We start from the raw sequence: 17,188 nt of genomic DNA, 5'->3' as shown, positions 1-17,188 counted from the left end.
AGCAGTCCTGCTTGTCAGGCACAGTATGCTCTCAGCACTGCCGTCTTGGATGCCCTGTGTATGCTGAATTTTTAAAAATTAAAAAGTATATATATTTGGTTGATCAGAAAAAGTCAGGCCAAAATAGTACTATGTAATTCCATTTTTATGAGCATCTAGAACCGCATACTAGTCTGTGATGGTAGATATCAGATGGAGGTTGCTTATGAAATGGACAACATATGACATACTTCTGTCTCCTCATCTGATCAGCCAGTCTGAATCATCTCTTTCTATAAGGACATCTATCATAACCTTCTCAATTGAAGTTTAAAATTATCTGCCTTCAAATACAGTCACATTCTGAGGTACTGGGAATGACAATTTAGCCCATCATAATAACTGTGCATTTCATTAAACATAAATTGTTTCTCATCAGAAAAGAGAGTCGAGATGCTAAGTCTTTCCTACTTTTAGATATACACGGGATCTTAATGTTGGTATAGCTGTGTGCCATCCAAAGTCAAAGTTTGAGGGAGAAATAAGAATTCCCCCACAGCCAAGAAAATGGCCAAAGCCCTTTTAATGTGTCAATAGATTAATCTTTACAATAATCTATAAGGTATATATGTCTCCATTTTTTCATATGTAAAGGCTATGTCAGAGAAAGAAGAGAAAAGAGAGAGAGACAGAGTCATTTATTTTCGGTCACACAGCTTTAAAGTGGCCTTCTGGTTCTAACTTCCAAAACCAAGGTATGCTGATGGCCATCATTCCTCTGTAAACTCAGGGAAATAATAGTAGCTTATTGTATTATAGTAAGTATTACATGAGTAATTCCCACTTGTTTATGCAAATCTTTGGTACATAGTACGTACTCAATAAATACTATTACTAGTAAAAAAAATAACACAAAAATGACAATAAAAGAAAATTCCCTTAGTGACCCTTTGCAGACATGACCCCTTCTGCTAACACTAACTAGATCTGTGCTTTTAATTAGCATGATTTGCTTTTTCCTTTATATTAGGTTTTCTGGAGCAACTGAAACAAACTAGATGGCTGTTTTAAGCCACTAAAAACTGGGCAGCTTAAAATAACAGAAATTTATTGCCTTCTGGTTCTAACGTCCAAAACCAAGGTATGCTGATGGCCATCATTCCTCTGAAATCTGTTAGGGAAAATTCTTTGTTGTCTCTGCCTAGCTTCCGAAGTCTGGCCATCAGTTCCCTGGCTTGGTGGCTGCAGCTCTTCAGTCTGTCTTTACCATCACACAACATTCTCCTGTATGTCCATACCTCTGAGACTCTTCCCTTCTTAATAGAACTCTAGTCATACTAGATTAAGGGACTGTCCTACCCCAGCTTGACTTCATCCAAAGTAATTACATCTGCAACCATTGTTTCCAATTAAGTTCACATTCTCAGGTACCAAGTGTTAGGACAGTCAACATTTGTGGAGCATACCATTCAACCCACAATACCATCTAAAAGAAAGAAAACGGAATCCTACATTAGGAACGTTACTACAGCCAGCTTCTTTCACACCATCCAATGTTTATGATTCCTCCATGATGCAGCATGTAGCTACAGGTGTATGGTTAATATTCCTGATATACTACATTCCATTTGATGGAAATATTATGATTTACTTATTCATTCTACTGTTGTCGAACATTTAGAAAATTTCCTGATCAATGCCAACACAAATAGAGATGCTGTGAATATTCACCTATACTTATTTTGGTGACTATAAATGTATGTTTTTGTTGGCATTTTGTGAGAGTAGAATTGCTGGGTAACAAGATAGGCCTTGGGTCAGCTTGAAATTATATAAAGCAACATTTTTTCAAAGTGATTTTTCCCAAATTATCCTTCCACCAGCAGTATATGACAGGTCTGGCTGCTTTGCTTCCAACACTTGGTACTGCCTTTTTCGTTTTAGCTGCTCTGAAAAGTGGGTGTTGATACCACATTGTGCTGTATTTTGTATTTGTTTCGTTTCACTTTTCATGTCAGCTTCCCATCTCTTTGTTGATCTTATACACTTCCTTGTCTCTCCATCACTCAAGTATGACAAATTAGCATTTCTAAACCTCTTCTGGCCAGGTGCCTTCAATGGGATACAAAGCAGTGTCTTTCTCAGTTTCCTAATGTCTTACAGAGTTTACTTTGAACTGCCCCTACAAGTACTCAGTCCTACCATGGGAAGATCCATGCTTTTTTGTTGGCTAGTTTGCTTTTCACGCCTTAATGTCCTTGGCAGGACAAGCCTGTCAGGTCTATAGTGCATGCAAATCCACTTGAAACAATGTCTCCCACCATACCACTTTGCTTGATGGGTGTTCTTACTGCATGGTTGTTATTTGCATTTCACATATGCAATCCAGTTATGTTACAAAGCAGGCTGTAGATTGAGACAAAGCCATTTGTGTACACAGTGGGGAATTGGGAGGAGGCAACCACTCCTTCTGCAAATCACCACCAGCAGCCCTGTCACCTAGGGAAAGAATCAGTCTCTCAGGCTAGAAACTAGACCTGGCCCCTGTCCTTCCTCTCCCTTGTGTTTTCTGTCCAGGAGATAGGATATTTGAGGCTAATGTAGCTTTACAAAGAGATGTAGCTTTAAAAAGATGTACACTCACAAGGGTGGGTGTCAGTCACCTCATCTTGACCTCTGTTCTCCTACTCACTGACCATAGAGACTTGGTTCATTTTTGTCCCATCAAGTGCTTTCTACAGTCTAGTTGAAGAACCCGGTCTGACTGGGGTACTATATGACTGGGTTGGACATTTCAAGTGGTGTCATTCCTCTGCAGCCATTAGTGTTCTACATGCTCAAAGCACATGGATCTCTCAGCCTCTTGTCTTCAAATCAAAAGCTCCACTCTCAGAACTAACAACAGAAAGAAGGATAGTTGCCTACCAGCCTTTCTTATCCAATCTCTTGGTTTTAAAACTGGTCTTGAATGAGTTAGAATTCTCATATTTGGCATGTATTGCAGAACCAGAGTAGTGCTATGATATGGATTATAGGCTTATCATAACTATAAGATGGCGAGCATTTTTTTTGTGATTACAGTCTTTTTTTTAATTTTTTTTATTAATTACACTTTATTCATTTTGTATCACCCCATAAGCCCCTCCCTCCTCCCCTCCTGATCCCACCCTCCCTCCCCTTTCTGCATGCATGCCACTCCCCAAGTCCACTGATAGGGGAGGTTCTCCTCTTCTTTCTGATCTTAGTCTATCAGTTCTCATCAAAAGTGGCTGCATTGTCCTCTACTATGGCCTGGTAAGGCTGCTTCCCCCTCAGGGGGAAGTGATCAACGAGCAGGCCAATCAGATTATGTCAGAGGCAGTCCCTCTTCCCATTACTATGTAACCCACTTGGACACTGAACTGCCATGGGCCACACCTGTGCAGGGGTTCTGCATCCATTCTTCAGTTGAGGGGCATCTGGATTGTTTCCAGCTTCTGGCTATTACAAATAAAGCTGCTACAAACATGGTTGAGCAAATGTCCTTTTTGTGTACTTGAGCCTCTTTTGGGTATATGCCTAGGAGTGGTATGGCTCGATCTTGAGGAAGCGCTATTCCTAGTTGTCTGAGAAAGCGCCAGATTGATTTCCAGAGTGGTTGTACCAGTTTACATTTCCACCAGTAGTGGAGAAGGGTTCCCCTTTCTCCACAACCTCTCCAGAATGTGTTGTCCCTTGAGTTTTTCATCTTGGCCATTCTGATGGGTGTAAGGTGAAATCTCAGGGTTGTTTTGATTTGCATTTCCCTAATGGCTAATGACGTTGAGCATTTCTTTAAGTGCTTCTCTGCCATTCGATATTCCTCTACAGAGAATTCTCTCTTTAGCTCTGTTCCCCATTTTTTAAGTGGCTTACTTGGTTTGTTGCTTTTCAGCTTGTTTAGTTCTTTATATATATTGGATATGACTCCTCTGTCAGATAAAGGGTTGGTGAAGGTTCTTTCCCAATCTGTAGGCAGTCGCTTTGTTTTGATGATGGTGTCCTTTGCTTTACAGAAGCTTTTCAATTTCATGAGGTCCCATTTATTGATTGTTGCTCTTAGAGCCTGTGCTGTTGGTGTTCTGTTCAGGAAGTTTTCTCCTGTACCAATGAGTTCTAGGGTATTCCCCACTTTTTTTTCTAGCCGATTTAATGTGTCTGGTTTTATGTTGAGGTCTTTGATCCACTTGGACTTCAGTTTTGTGCAGGGTGATAAGTATGGATCTATTTTCATTTTTCTACATGTAGACATCCAGTTGGACCAGCACCATTTGTTGAAGATGCTACCTTTTTTCCATTGTATGGTTTTGGCATCTTTGTCAAAAATCAGGTGTCCATAAGTGTGTGGGTTTATTTCTGGGTCTTCTATTCGGTTCCATTGATCCACCATTCTGTTTCTATGCCAGTACCATGCAGTTTTTATAACTGTTGTGCTATAGGACAGCTTGAGATCAGGGATGGAGATACCTCCAGAAGATATTTTATTGTAGAGGATTGTTTTAGCAATTCTCGGTTTCTTATTATTCCATACAAAGTTGAGAATTTTTCTTTCCAGGTCTGTAAAGAATTGTGTTGGCAATTTGATGGGAATTGCATTAAATCTGTAGATTGCTTTTGGTAAGATGGCCATTTTTACTATGTTAATCCTGCCAAGCCATGAGCATGGGAGATCTTTCCATCTTCTCATATCTTCCTCTAATTCTTTCTTCAGAGACTTGAAATTTTTTTCATACAATTCTTTGACTTGCCTGGTTAGGGTTACACCAAGGTACTTTATGTCATTTGTGGCTATTGTGAATGGTGTTGTTTCTCTAATTTCTTTCTCAGCCCTTTTGTCTTTTGTATACAGGAGTGCTACTGATTTTTTTGAGTGAATTTTGTATCCGGCCACTTTGCTGAAGGTGTTTATCAGCTGTAGGAGTTCCCTGGTAGAGTTTTTGGGGTCACTCATGTATACTATCATATCATCTGCAAATAGTGATAATTTGACTTCTTACTTTCCCAACTGTATCCCCTTGATCTCCTTCAACTGTCTTATTGCTCTAGCAAGGACTTCCAGCACTATGTTGAAGAGATATGGAGAGAGTGGGCAGCATTGTCTTATCCCTGATTTCAGTGGGATTGCTTTAAGTTTCTCTCCGGTCAGTTTGATGTTGGCTATAGGCTTGCTGTATATCGCCTTTACTATGTTTAGATATGTGCCTTGTATCCCTGATCTCTCCAGTACTTTAAACATGAATGGATGTTGGATTTTGTCAAATGCTTTTTCAGCATCTAGGGAGATTATCATGTGTTTTTTTTCTTTCAGTTTGTTAATATGGTGGATCACATTGATGGATTTTCGTATATTGAACCACCCCTGCATACCTGGGATGAAGCCTACTTGGTCATAGTGAATAATATCTTTGATGTGTTCTTGTATTTGGTTTGCAAGTATTTTGTTAAGTATTTTTGAATCAATTTTCATAAGGGAGATTGGCGTGAAATTCTCTTTCTTTTTTGAGTCTTTGTGAGGTTTAGGTTCCCAGCTGATTGTGGCTTCAGAGAATGAGTTTGGTAATGTTCCTTCTGTTTCTATTTTGTGGAATAGTTTAAAGAGAATTGGAGTTAGCTCTTCTTTGAAGGTCTGGTAGAATTCTGCGCTGAAGTCATCTGGTCCTGGGCTTTTTTTGGATGGGAGACTTTTGATGACTGCTTCTATTTCTTTGGGAGATATAGGACTATTTAATTGATTTACCTGGTCCTGATTCAGCTTTGGTAAGTCAAATCGATCAAGAAAATTGTCCATTTCATGTTGATTTTCAAATTTTGTTGAGTATAGACTTTTGAAGTAAGTCCTAATGATTGTTTGGATTTCCTCAGTGTCTGTAGTTATGTCCCCCTTTTCATTTCTGATTTTGTTGATTTGGGTGGTGTCTCTCTGCCTTTTAGTTAGCTTGGTTAAGGGTTTGTCGATCTTGTTGATTTTCTCAAAGAACCAGCTCTTGGTTTCATTGATTCTTTGAATTGTTTTATTTTTTTCTAATTGATTGATTTCAGCCCTGAGTTTGATTATTTCCAGCCGTCTACTCCTTTTTGGTGTGTCTGCTCAGCCTGGGCCCCCTACACATATGTAGCAGATGTGCAGCTTCCTCTTAATGTGGATTCCCCAACAAATAGAGTGAGGGCCCTGTCTGACTCTGATTCCTACCTTTGGATCCCTTTCCCCTAGCTGGACTGCCTTGTCTGGCCTCAGCTGCACAGGATGAGCATAGTCCTACAGCAACTTAATGTTCCAGGGAGAGTTGGTACCCACAGGGGAATACCTCCTTCTCTCAGGAGAAATAGAGGGAAGAATGGAGAGAAGAGGTGTGTAAGGGGGCACTAGCATGAGAAGAAGGGGTTGCTATCAAGATGTAAACTAAATGAATGAATGAATATATTTATATCCACATATTTTATATATATTTGGAGAAAAGAAAGCTACTTCCTAGCTGACACTTCTCAAACTGTTGAAGTATCAAGATTGACACTGCCAGCAGCCAGTGTCACCTCTCTCACTGGTGCTTTTTATGGTTCACAAACTAGATGGAAGGTAAAGTAAGTTTTAAGAACATACAGATATCCTCAGGAACATATGTTCTTTTATGCAAAAGCCATTACACAGCATTTCCTTTTTATTAACACCTGAATTTTGAAGTTTGTTTGCCACTTTGTCTCATCCAGCATGGACAATATAACATCTCTGGGCCTGCCAAGGATTTTCTAGCCATCCAGAGCCATGACTTCCACTTTCTGACTTGGTCATTGTTCTAAGAGCTTGTGATTCATTACATTGTAGCTCCCTATTTCTCTCTTCTTCCTTTTTCTGGTTTGGAGACTTGCTTTTATTTATTCATACACACACACACACACACACACACACACACACACACACAGACAGAGAGAGAGAGAGAATTAACAAGAGTGCTGGGATCTGAAGTCCATTCCTATGAAAAATCTTAATGGCCAGGCTGTCTTTTGTTATTGTTATGTTTTTGTTTTTGTTTTTGTTTTTGTTTTTGTTTTTTAATACACTCACATTCTGAGATACTGGAAATGACAAGTTAGCACATCATAACAACTCTCTTCAGATAAGGGAGCCAGGAAGCTAAGTTTCCCCTACTCTTAGATACACACAGGATCTTGGTGCCTGGTATAGCTGTTTGCCATCCAAAGTCAAAGATTGAGTGAGAAAATAAAAATGCTTTAACAACCAAGAGAATGGCCACAGCCCTTTTCATGTACCAATAGATTTAAAAATAAAATCTACACTTTTTGCCATATAACTTTGCAGTCCCTTCCTCTGTACTGATTTGAATTCAGCCACGTGAACTGCTAGGTCAACAAAGTTATTGGCAGATGTGAGCCAAGCAAGCACTTGAATAGGCATGCTATTGACTCTGCCCTCTCCTTCTTGTTCCATTGCAGTGTGGTAGCTGCTGCCTATTTATCCTGACTCCAAAATGAAAATGTGTGGATTGAACCTGACCATTCCCTTGTAGCTTGAAGCAGCTAGACCTGTGGTGTGAAGTTGAGCTGCCTGGCAGTACCAAGTCTAGATCAGCTGCTGCCATACTGCAATTTAAAGGTTCTTCTGTCATTTAATTTGTAGCAACAACTGATATTTCAGACCTCTTAAAGTATTTTTTATTTACCTCAGTAATGCTGCATGGGGATACTCATATGAATCCTACTTTTTAAAAAACTTGAAACCTGATCCATGAAATTTTTAAAAAGGGGTCTTGACTAGTGACCCAAGAACTCTCAATCCTACTACCTCAGCCTGCTAACTGCTAGAATTACAAGTGCATTCCGTTGCCCTGTCTCGGTATTTTTTTTATATTTTATTTACCTTAGTGTGTGTAGAGGTCAGAGGACAGCTTAAGAGTAGCTTCTCTCCTGCCATGTGGATTCCAGAGACTGAACTCAGGTCATCAGGCTTGGAGGCAAGTGCCTTCATAAGCTGCAACCTCTTGATGGCCCATATCTTTTCCTCATAAAGTAAAACCCATAGGCTAGAAGGGGAGGAGAGAGACCAGCTACATTTTTTTTCTTCGCTCAAAACCTAACCACTAGCTTGTTGACAATTTGATACCTTGAGACTTTGAAATCACACTCAAATCCTCTCCAGTTTATAAGTCCTGTTCTTAAGAAAACTGAAACTCAAAAGCATCATTTACTTTTTAAAGTCTGGGAAAATTTCCTGGTGACATTTTGGCCTATAGATCATCAGTCATTTGCTTATCATGAGATGCAAGATGAGAAATGTTTATTTGTGGCAACAGAGAGTCAATCAGTAGAGAGGCCAAGGAATCTCAAGGGCTTAATTGATGTCAGTGGAAACCTTGGATTTCAAGATTCCTGTTTCGGTTTCTAACAATCATCGGGGAATATGCAGGGACTTGGCTTTCCTTATACTAGAATGGATATGGGTTGGAAAAGCGTACTAAGTGGCTTTAAGCAAGTTGCTCACACTTCTCTGTATCTGAGACTTTTTTTGTTTTCTTTTTTACCTCAAAAATGGAGATACTAACACTATTTCCTCTTAAGTTGTCTGGAAATAAACTGAGAGAATGCATATAAAGTAGTTAGTTAGCACAATCTCTGGCTTTAACAGTTTGCCTACAAGTTTTACAAGACATCCTGAGTCAAATGACTTAAATGCCTGGAAAATGTGTTGTCTCACATACTCAGTGAGGATTATGTGATCCAACTAGGATACTGACCAGGATTTATCAGCACATTCTGTTTATTCGGACTTACTCAGGTGGAGCCCTTTCCTTTTACTTCTTCCTTTCCTTTTTTCTTTTCTTTGCTCTTCCCTTTTTTATTCCTTTTTTCCTTTCTTTTCATGGAAATGAATCTACCTGGGAAATAAACTCCATGGACCTGTAAAGATTCAGAAGATCTGTGTTTGATTCTTCATGCCATTACCACATTGAAAAGAAATGACAAAGTTGAGAACGCATAGCAACTTTCCCACTCCTTGAGCCCTACAATATTTTCCCTTCAAAAATATTATACTTCAACATTTTTCTCCCAAATCCTGGTGCTCTCTTGGTGGATGTACATTATTTTTAGCTGCTCAGCAAACTTATCCTCTTCTCCACTTAACAAGATCTCTCTCGCCAGAGACAAAACCATTCTGTGAGATTCACATGCACACAGGCCAAGTCATCCAGTCAGACATCATCCTCTCAAACAAAATTTACATTGTCACTTGGTTTAGAGACTATGATTGGAGTTCATGATCTAAGCCTGGCCAACCCTGAGATTAAATCCCTGTTAAAGGAAGTACAGTGCTAGTAAACTATGCTTTATGCATTCCTTGTATTTATTTCTGGAGCTATCATGATTCCAAGTGGACCCAAGTTCAGATTTTCTTGAGTATTTAGAATGTGAGCCTTCCAGAATGTATCTAATAAGAACTGCTATGGGATATATTGTGTACTGCTACAACCTTATATGTGAACACCCTAATTGCGAATGTTATTGTATCTAGAAATAGGCCTTTTAGAGGACCATTAATATTAAGTAGACCACAAATGTGAAGGTTTAATTTGATAAAATTAGTGGCTTTATAAAAAGGGGAAAAGAGAGTTCACATGGCCAAACCAAGGAAGGCTAAGAAAGGCTACAGGAACAAACTATTTGGAACCCAGAAAGAGAGATGCCACTAGAACCTGACTTAGAGAATCAGATCTGAGCTTAAGACATACAACCTACAGGATTTTGTTATGACTTACTGAGTAGACTAATAACTGTACCCATTTTCCTCTTAAGATAATCAGCCATTTTGAGGCCTCAACACATCTATTAGATTGTCACACCTTGTATCTTCAGCACAGACAGACAATCTGCTTGCTGGCACAGCAACTTTTGAACTTAAGAGGGAAGAATGAGGGTGTTGGACTATGGGAACTGCTTTCAGTTCTCACTATACTATAAGCAAAGTCCATTTCATAAGTAAGAAAAATAGTATTCACTTACCTTTACTGAGACACTCTTCCCAATGTGTTCAGCACTCTCAAATGCCTGAGAAAAAAAACAAAGCCTTAAGTAGAGTGGGAAACAACCCACCCTATATGTCAAGCCAAAGTTGGAACTCATCAAAGCAAAGAGAAAGGAAGAACACGGGTAACAAAACTACTCCCAAGAAGATCTATGGAAAATCAGAACCCATCAGCTCTTCCAAAGATCTCTAAGTTAACTAGTACTCTTTGCCTGGCAAAGGTAATAATTGTCCTTATTGTAACAAGTCATTCACTCAAACTGAATAGGAGCTTTGAATTTGAAAAACAACAGACATGTTAACTACTTTTTTTTATTCTTCAAGTACAGGAAGTTGTTAGAGTAGAAATGAAAGGTCACCTCATTCAGACTGAAACAGATTATGAAAAGAACTGAATTCTCAAGACTGAAGTCTAGATTTAAATGCTGTAACTCAATAAGGCCTGAAGTTTTGAGTAGAGTCATCTCTACGTTGTGTGGGAACCTTGTGTAAGCATGTTTGGAAGAGCCAGCTATAGAAGCAACTTAACTTGCTACAAAAGTCATGGGCTTCTACAAAGTAAAGTGATTTCTTGATAAAGAATTTAGAATGATTAATGCTAAAGAAAAATTTGCATATTTATTTACTATCCATTCAATACTTGTGAAGATTTTTCATAGTATCCTGGCACCATCTCCTCCTGTTCAGGTCCAAAAGTAATCTCTTTGTGTTCTTTATTGCCAAAAGCATCATTCCTGGATAATTTCTTATCCCTCATTGCAAGAAAAAGGTAGCATTCACTGCTACTGCTGCTCACAATGTCATGTCCATTTAGATTCTATTTTTGTAACTCTATAGATCTTGCCTCTTCAGGATCCTCATCCCACTTACTGCGTTTATCACAACTGATTACTTTAACCATGATGCTATATCATCCAGATTGCCACCCATGAGCAATGACCTTCAATGTCTGTTTCAGAGACCATTAATAATAGTCACAAATTAAAGTCTTACTGGTTATATCAGAAAATGCAAATGGTGAATCATTTTGTGATCACCTTACATGTAAGCATTCAGAATGTCATAGGGGAAACATAAAATCACACACATCTTCCAATCATCTCTCCCCTTGATCTTTTTAGGCTAGTGCCCCTGCATTTCTACATTATGACTACTTTGTATGTTCATCTCTGCCTTTGAAATCTATCTTCCAAGCATAACATAGCCTTTGATCCTTGGAACTCTAGACATCTGTAATTACTCCCATAACACCTGTATGAGACTGGACCTATTCACATTGTCATGAAGAGAGGAAAGGTTGATTTTCTTCAGTGATGTAGCCACTCATAAATTGTCCATGCTTCTGTATACAACCTACTGTTCTGGCTCTCCTTGGGGTGCTAACTAAATGCATCCTTTGAAGAGACTGATTTCTTCTATGTACCTTGGAGAAGACCAGACAAAACAGCAATCAGAATGTCTTCCAAATTATGCAACTCAGGAGAGCCCTGTTCTTGCTTTATGGACTTGCAGTCTTGGGTACAGAACACCAGCTACATTCCAGGATGCCTTGGACATTCTTTCCCTTCCCCTCTTCCTTAGAGGAGAGAGGTCCTACTGTGGGTTTGTTTTCCCTTATCACTAAATATGGGGGATTAAATTCATGATTTATACTTAAGATCATCTTCAAATTCACTAATACTAAATTCAAATTATCATTACCTTCACATAGCATTGTAGGCACAAGGCTGCTGTAATATTAAGAGTGTTGATCCTAAGCTGGAAACAGCCCAGATGCCCCTCAACTGAAGAATGGATGCAGAAATTGTGGTACATCTATACAACAGAATATTACTCAGCAATGAAAAATAAGGAACTCATGAAATTTGCAGGTAAATGGTGGGACCTGGAAAGGATCATCCTGAGTGAGGTGTCCCAGAAGCAGAAAGACACACACGGTATATACTCACTCATATAGACATGTAATATAGGATAAACCTACTAAAATCTGTACAATCTGAAACTAATCTAGAGAGCGGACCCTGACTAAAATGTTCAATCCCCATCCTGAAAGGCAAGAGGAAGGACATCAAAAGAAGAAGAAAACAGGAAACAAGCTAGAAACCCGCCACAGAGGGCCTCTGAAAGGCTCTGCCCTGCAGACTATCAAAGCAGATGCTGAGACTTATGGCCAACTGTTGGGCAATGTGCATGGAATCTTATGTAAGAAGTGGGAAATAGTAAGAGCTGGAGTGGACAGGAACTCCACAAGGAGAGCAACAGAACCAGAAATTTGAACACAGGGGTCTTCCCAGAGACTCATGCTCCAACCAAGTACTGTGCATGGAGATAACCTAGAACCCCTGCACAGATGTAGCCCATGGCAGTTCAGTGTCCAAGTGGGTTACATAGTAATGGGAAGAGGGACTGCCTCTGACATAATCTGATTGGCCTGCTCTTTGATCACCTCCCCCTGAGAGGGGGATCAGCCTTACCAGGCCACAGAAGATGACAATGCAGCCACTCCTGATGTGAGCTGATAGACTAAGATCAGAAGGAAGGAGAGGAGGACCTCTCCTATCAGTGGACTTGGGAAGAGGCATGCGTGAAGAAGGGGGTGGGAGGTTGGGATTGGGAGGGGAGGTGGTAGGGGCTTATGGGGGGATACAAAGTGAATAAAGTGTGACTAATAAAAGAAAAAAAAGAAAAATTTAGAAAGGGGATAAAAAAGAGTGCTGGTCCTTAGTGAGTCACAGATACTTTGCACTGCAGGAAATTGACGTCTTGCTAAATATATTTCAATAGCATTTTATTTTCTTTGTTTGAAAGCATAATTCTGAAAGGGAATCTGTAGGCAGCATTAGAAAGACACAGTGTCCCTACTACATAAAGCTAAAGTAGCCTTGATGGTGATTGGACACCTCATCCTAGCTCAAGGGTCGGGAAGCCAGAACATGGAGTCTGACTTAATGTCTGGAAAATACTAGTTTCTTCTGTCCTCTCCTTTCTACTTTCTTTTCTTTCTTTTTTCTTCATTCCTTCCTTTCTTTCTTCCTTTTTTCTTGCCTCCCTCCCTCCCAAGCTGTGTATTTATCTTTTTTCATTATGTTTTATCAGCTATCTCCGTTTGCAGTGGGGGTGCCATTTCTATTAGCTCAGGTCACTAAGTTATTAAGACAGCGTATGTCTCTCCCATTGCACCACCCTTCCACTCCCATCCTTGTGGATTCACATGGACTGCCTTCATTCTGACTCAAAGGAATTGTGGCGGTTAGAGATTTGATATAGCAGGAGTGAATTTGAAGAAGGAAGATTCCGTGCCCTGGGATTGCCCTGGGATAGATCCTGCTCTCATGATGGTTAGGCTGGCCCTGCCCTTATCCTGAGAGACAAGTGCCCCCATCAGCTAAATCCTTTCTGTTCTGAGAAGCCCTAATTAATGCACATGCTGATTTGTCCTTCCCTGCTGAGGTTCTCAGATTAATGATGACTAGGTTCCATGTCCTTTAATAAAAATAACAACGGCTACAATTTACAGTACCCTTACTGAGCTGGGAGCCCTGGGGTAACTCTTGAGCATTATTTGTCTCACTATATAGAGGAAGGAACTGAAGCTCAAAGAATTTCAGTGAATATCTCAAGGTCACACTGTTAGAAAGAGGTAAAGCAGGTTCCACAACAAGGCTTGTTTGATTTTCTAGCACTTAACCACTTGCCATAGTGCTTTTATGTTTTAATGGTGAGGAGAAGTGAGATTTCATAATAGAACTCGAGCACCGTGGCAATAAAAATGAGGGAGGGCTGTTGCATCATTCTTGCAAGTACCCTGCTTTTGGGTCCTTGGCTTTACACTCTTGAGGTGCTCAGTATACTGATAAGGGTGAATAAGCAAGGGGGTATGACTGAGTAGGTAGGAGGCTGGTTTTAAGATTTGCCAGCCAAGTAGGAGATTCCATTCTTGTTTCAGTATCCAGCCATCACTTACAAGACAGCTCTAATCTATGGTGTGGAGACCAGAGAGAAAGGAGATGGAACCCTAGTTGGTCTAGAAATTTAGGCACTGACCATCCCTGTGGTCTTGGGGGGAATATTCACCTTTCTGGATATGTTTCTGTTTTGGACTATAGGGAAATTGGGCAGATCTAAGATTCCACAATTTTTTAAGGGAGAGAACAGAGAATGTTGTCCAAAATTCCTGCCAAAATTTTGAACCTGCCTTTCTCCCTTGTACTTCCTGTTAATCCCTATTCTTCCATCTTGTGGCTGGTCTCCCCTCTAGTTTTCTAGTACAGTCTTGTGTCTCCATATGATTCTGATTCTTTTCCATGGCTAGTTACCCCTTGTCATTCAGTCCAGAGTTTACCTCTGTCATAGTGATAAGAATCTTTGGCTCACGAATCAGACTATTTGGGCTCATGTACTAATTTCATTTTAGGTTCCAAGCAAAAAAAAAAAAAAAAAAAAAAAAAAAAAAGGCCAATAAAGGTGCTTTTCTAATATTTTTTGTCTGAGAGTAATAAAATGCATTCACAGAAAATGCCGTACTATTCCCTTTAGTGTTCCCGTTAGCTTTTACTCTGGGGCTGTTTGGCTGTTTGCTGCCTTTAATTTCACAGAGTTAGACCAGCTTGCCCAGCCATTCCCTAATCAAGGGGATCTTGGAGATCACCTGACATAAACATACTTATATCTAAAAAGTTGGGGGGGGGGATGGGGAGCAACCCTGTTTCTAGAATCAGCTTCTTAGTGAGCACAAACAACATATGACAATTTGCCAATACAATCTATGCAACATTATAATGTGTCATAGTTAGGGTTTCTGTTTTTATGAGAAAACACCATGACCAAAAGCAACTTGGTGAGGAAAGGGTTTGTTTCAGTTTACAATTACATGTTGAAATCTGTCATTGAGGGAAGTCAGGGCAGAAACTCAAGAAAGGCAAGAAGCTGGAGACAGGAGCCGATTCAGAGGCTATGGAGGAATGCTGCTTACTGGTTTGCTCCCCATGGCTTACCCAATCTGCTTCCTTATACAATTTAGGATCACCAGCCCAAGAATGGCATCACTCACAATGGGCTGGGTGGGCCTTCTCATATCACATCAATCATTAATCAAGAAAATATCCTCAAAGTCCTTTTTTTATGGGCATTTTTTCATTTGAGGTCTCTTCTCAAATGTCATTTGTGTTGAGAAAACACTAGCTAGCTGTGGTAATTTGAAAAGGTATGGTCCTCATAGACTTCTGTGTTTGAATGATTGGCCCATACAGAATGGAACTATTAGGAGGTGTGGCCTTGTTGGTGAAGGTGTGTCACTGTTACGACATGCTTTCAGGTCTCCTATGCTCATGATCTACCCAGTGTGGAAGCCAGTCTCCCCCTTGAAGCCTTTGGATCAAGATGTAGAACTTTTGGCTCCTCTAGCACTGTCTACCTGCATGCTGCCATGCTTCCAGCCATGGTAACAATGGACTGAACCTCGGAAACTGTAAGCACGCCCCAATTCAATGTTGTCCTTTATAATAGTTGCCTTGACACAGTGTCTCTTCACAGCAATGGGAACCCTAACTAAGACACTACTGCATAAGGAATATGGAAGAGGGCCTTTGCTAAGACAAGGGGGATGTATTTATTTGGGCAAGAATTTGAGACTCACTGACAACTCTGTGATGAGGGAAGGATGAAGAAATTCTACCAGAGCTTTATTTTTTCAATTTTTTTGTTTAACTTTTATTAATTACAGTTTATTCACTTTGAATCCCCCATAAGCCCCACCCTCCTCCCCTCCCGATACCACCCTCCCTCCCTTCATTCATGCCCCTCCCCAAGTGCACTGATAGGGGAGGTCCTCCTCTCCTTCTTTCTGATCTTAGTCTATCAGATCTCATCAGGAGTGGCTGCATTGTCATCTTCTGTGGCCTGGTAAGGCTGCTCCCCCCTCAGGGGGAGGTGATCAAAGAGCAGGCCAATCAGATTATGTCAGAGGCAGTCCCTCTTCCCATTACTAGGTACCCCACTTGGACACTGAACTGCCATGGGCTACATCTGTGTAGGGGTTCTAGGTTATCTCCATGCACGGTACTTGGTTGGAGCATGAGTCTCTGGGAAGACCCCTGTGTTCAAATTTTCTTGTTCTGTTGCTCTCCTTGTAGAGTTCCTGTCCTCTCCAGCTCTTACTATTTCCCACTTCTTACATAAGATTCCATTCACTCTGCCCAACAGTTGGCCATCAGGCTCAGCATCTGCTTTGATAGTCTGCAGGGCAGAGGCTTTCAGAGGCCCTCTGTGGCAGGTTCCTAGGTTGTTTCCTGTTTTCTTCTTCTGGCTTTCAGAGGCCCTCTGTAGCAGGTTCCGAGGTTGTTTCCTGTTTTCTTCTTCTTCTGATGTCCATCGTCTTTGCCTTTTGGGATGGGGATTGAGCATTTTAGTCAGGGTCCTCTCTCTTGCTTATTTTCTTTAGATGTACAGATTGTAGTGGGTTTATCCTATGTTGTATGTCTATATGAGTGAGTATATACCATGTGTGTCTTTTTGCTTCTGGGACACCTCACTCAGGATGATCCTTTCTAGGTCCCACCATTTACCTGCAAATTTCATGATTTCCTTATTTTTCATTGCTGAGTAATGTTCCATTGTATAGATGTACCACAGTTTCTGCATCTATTCTTCAGTTGAGGAGCATCTGGGCTGTTTCCAGCTTCTTGCTATTACAAATAAAGCTGCTACAAACATGGTTGAGCAAATGTCCTTTTTGTGTACTTGAGCCTCTTTTGGATATATGCCTAGAAGTAGTATGGCTGGATCTTGAGGAAGGGCTATTCCTAGTTGTCTGAGAAAGCGCCAGATTGCTTTCCAGAGTGGTTGTACAAGTTTACATTCCCACTAGCAGTGGAGAAGGGTTCCCCTTTCTCCACAACCTCTCCAGCATGTGTTGTCACTTGAGTTTTTCATCTTGGCCATTCTGATGGGTGTAAGGTGAAATCTCAGGGTTGTTTTGATTTGCATTTCCCTAATGGCTAATGACGTTGAGCATTTCTTTAAGTCTGCCATTCGATATTCCTCTACAGAGAGTTCTCTTTTTAGCTCTGTTCCCCATTTTTTTTAAGTGCATTACTTGGCTTGCTGCTTTTCAGCTTCTTTAGTTCTTTATATATACTGGATATTAGTCCTCTGTCAGAT

The sequence above is a fragment of the Psammomys obesus genome, unplaced genomic scaffold (assembly GCF_907164565.1).
Source record: "Psammomys obesus unplaced genomic scaffold, mPsaObe1.curated_primary_1811, whole genome shotgun sequence".
NCBI classification, from domain to species: Eukaryota; Metazoa; Chordata; class Mammalia; order Rodentia; family Muridae; genus Psammomys; species Psammomys obesus.
This window is presented reverse-complemented; position numbering follows the sequence as displayed.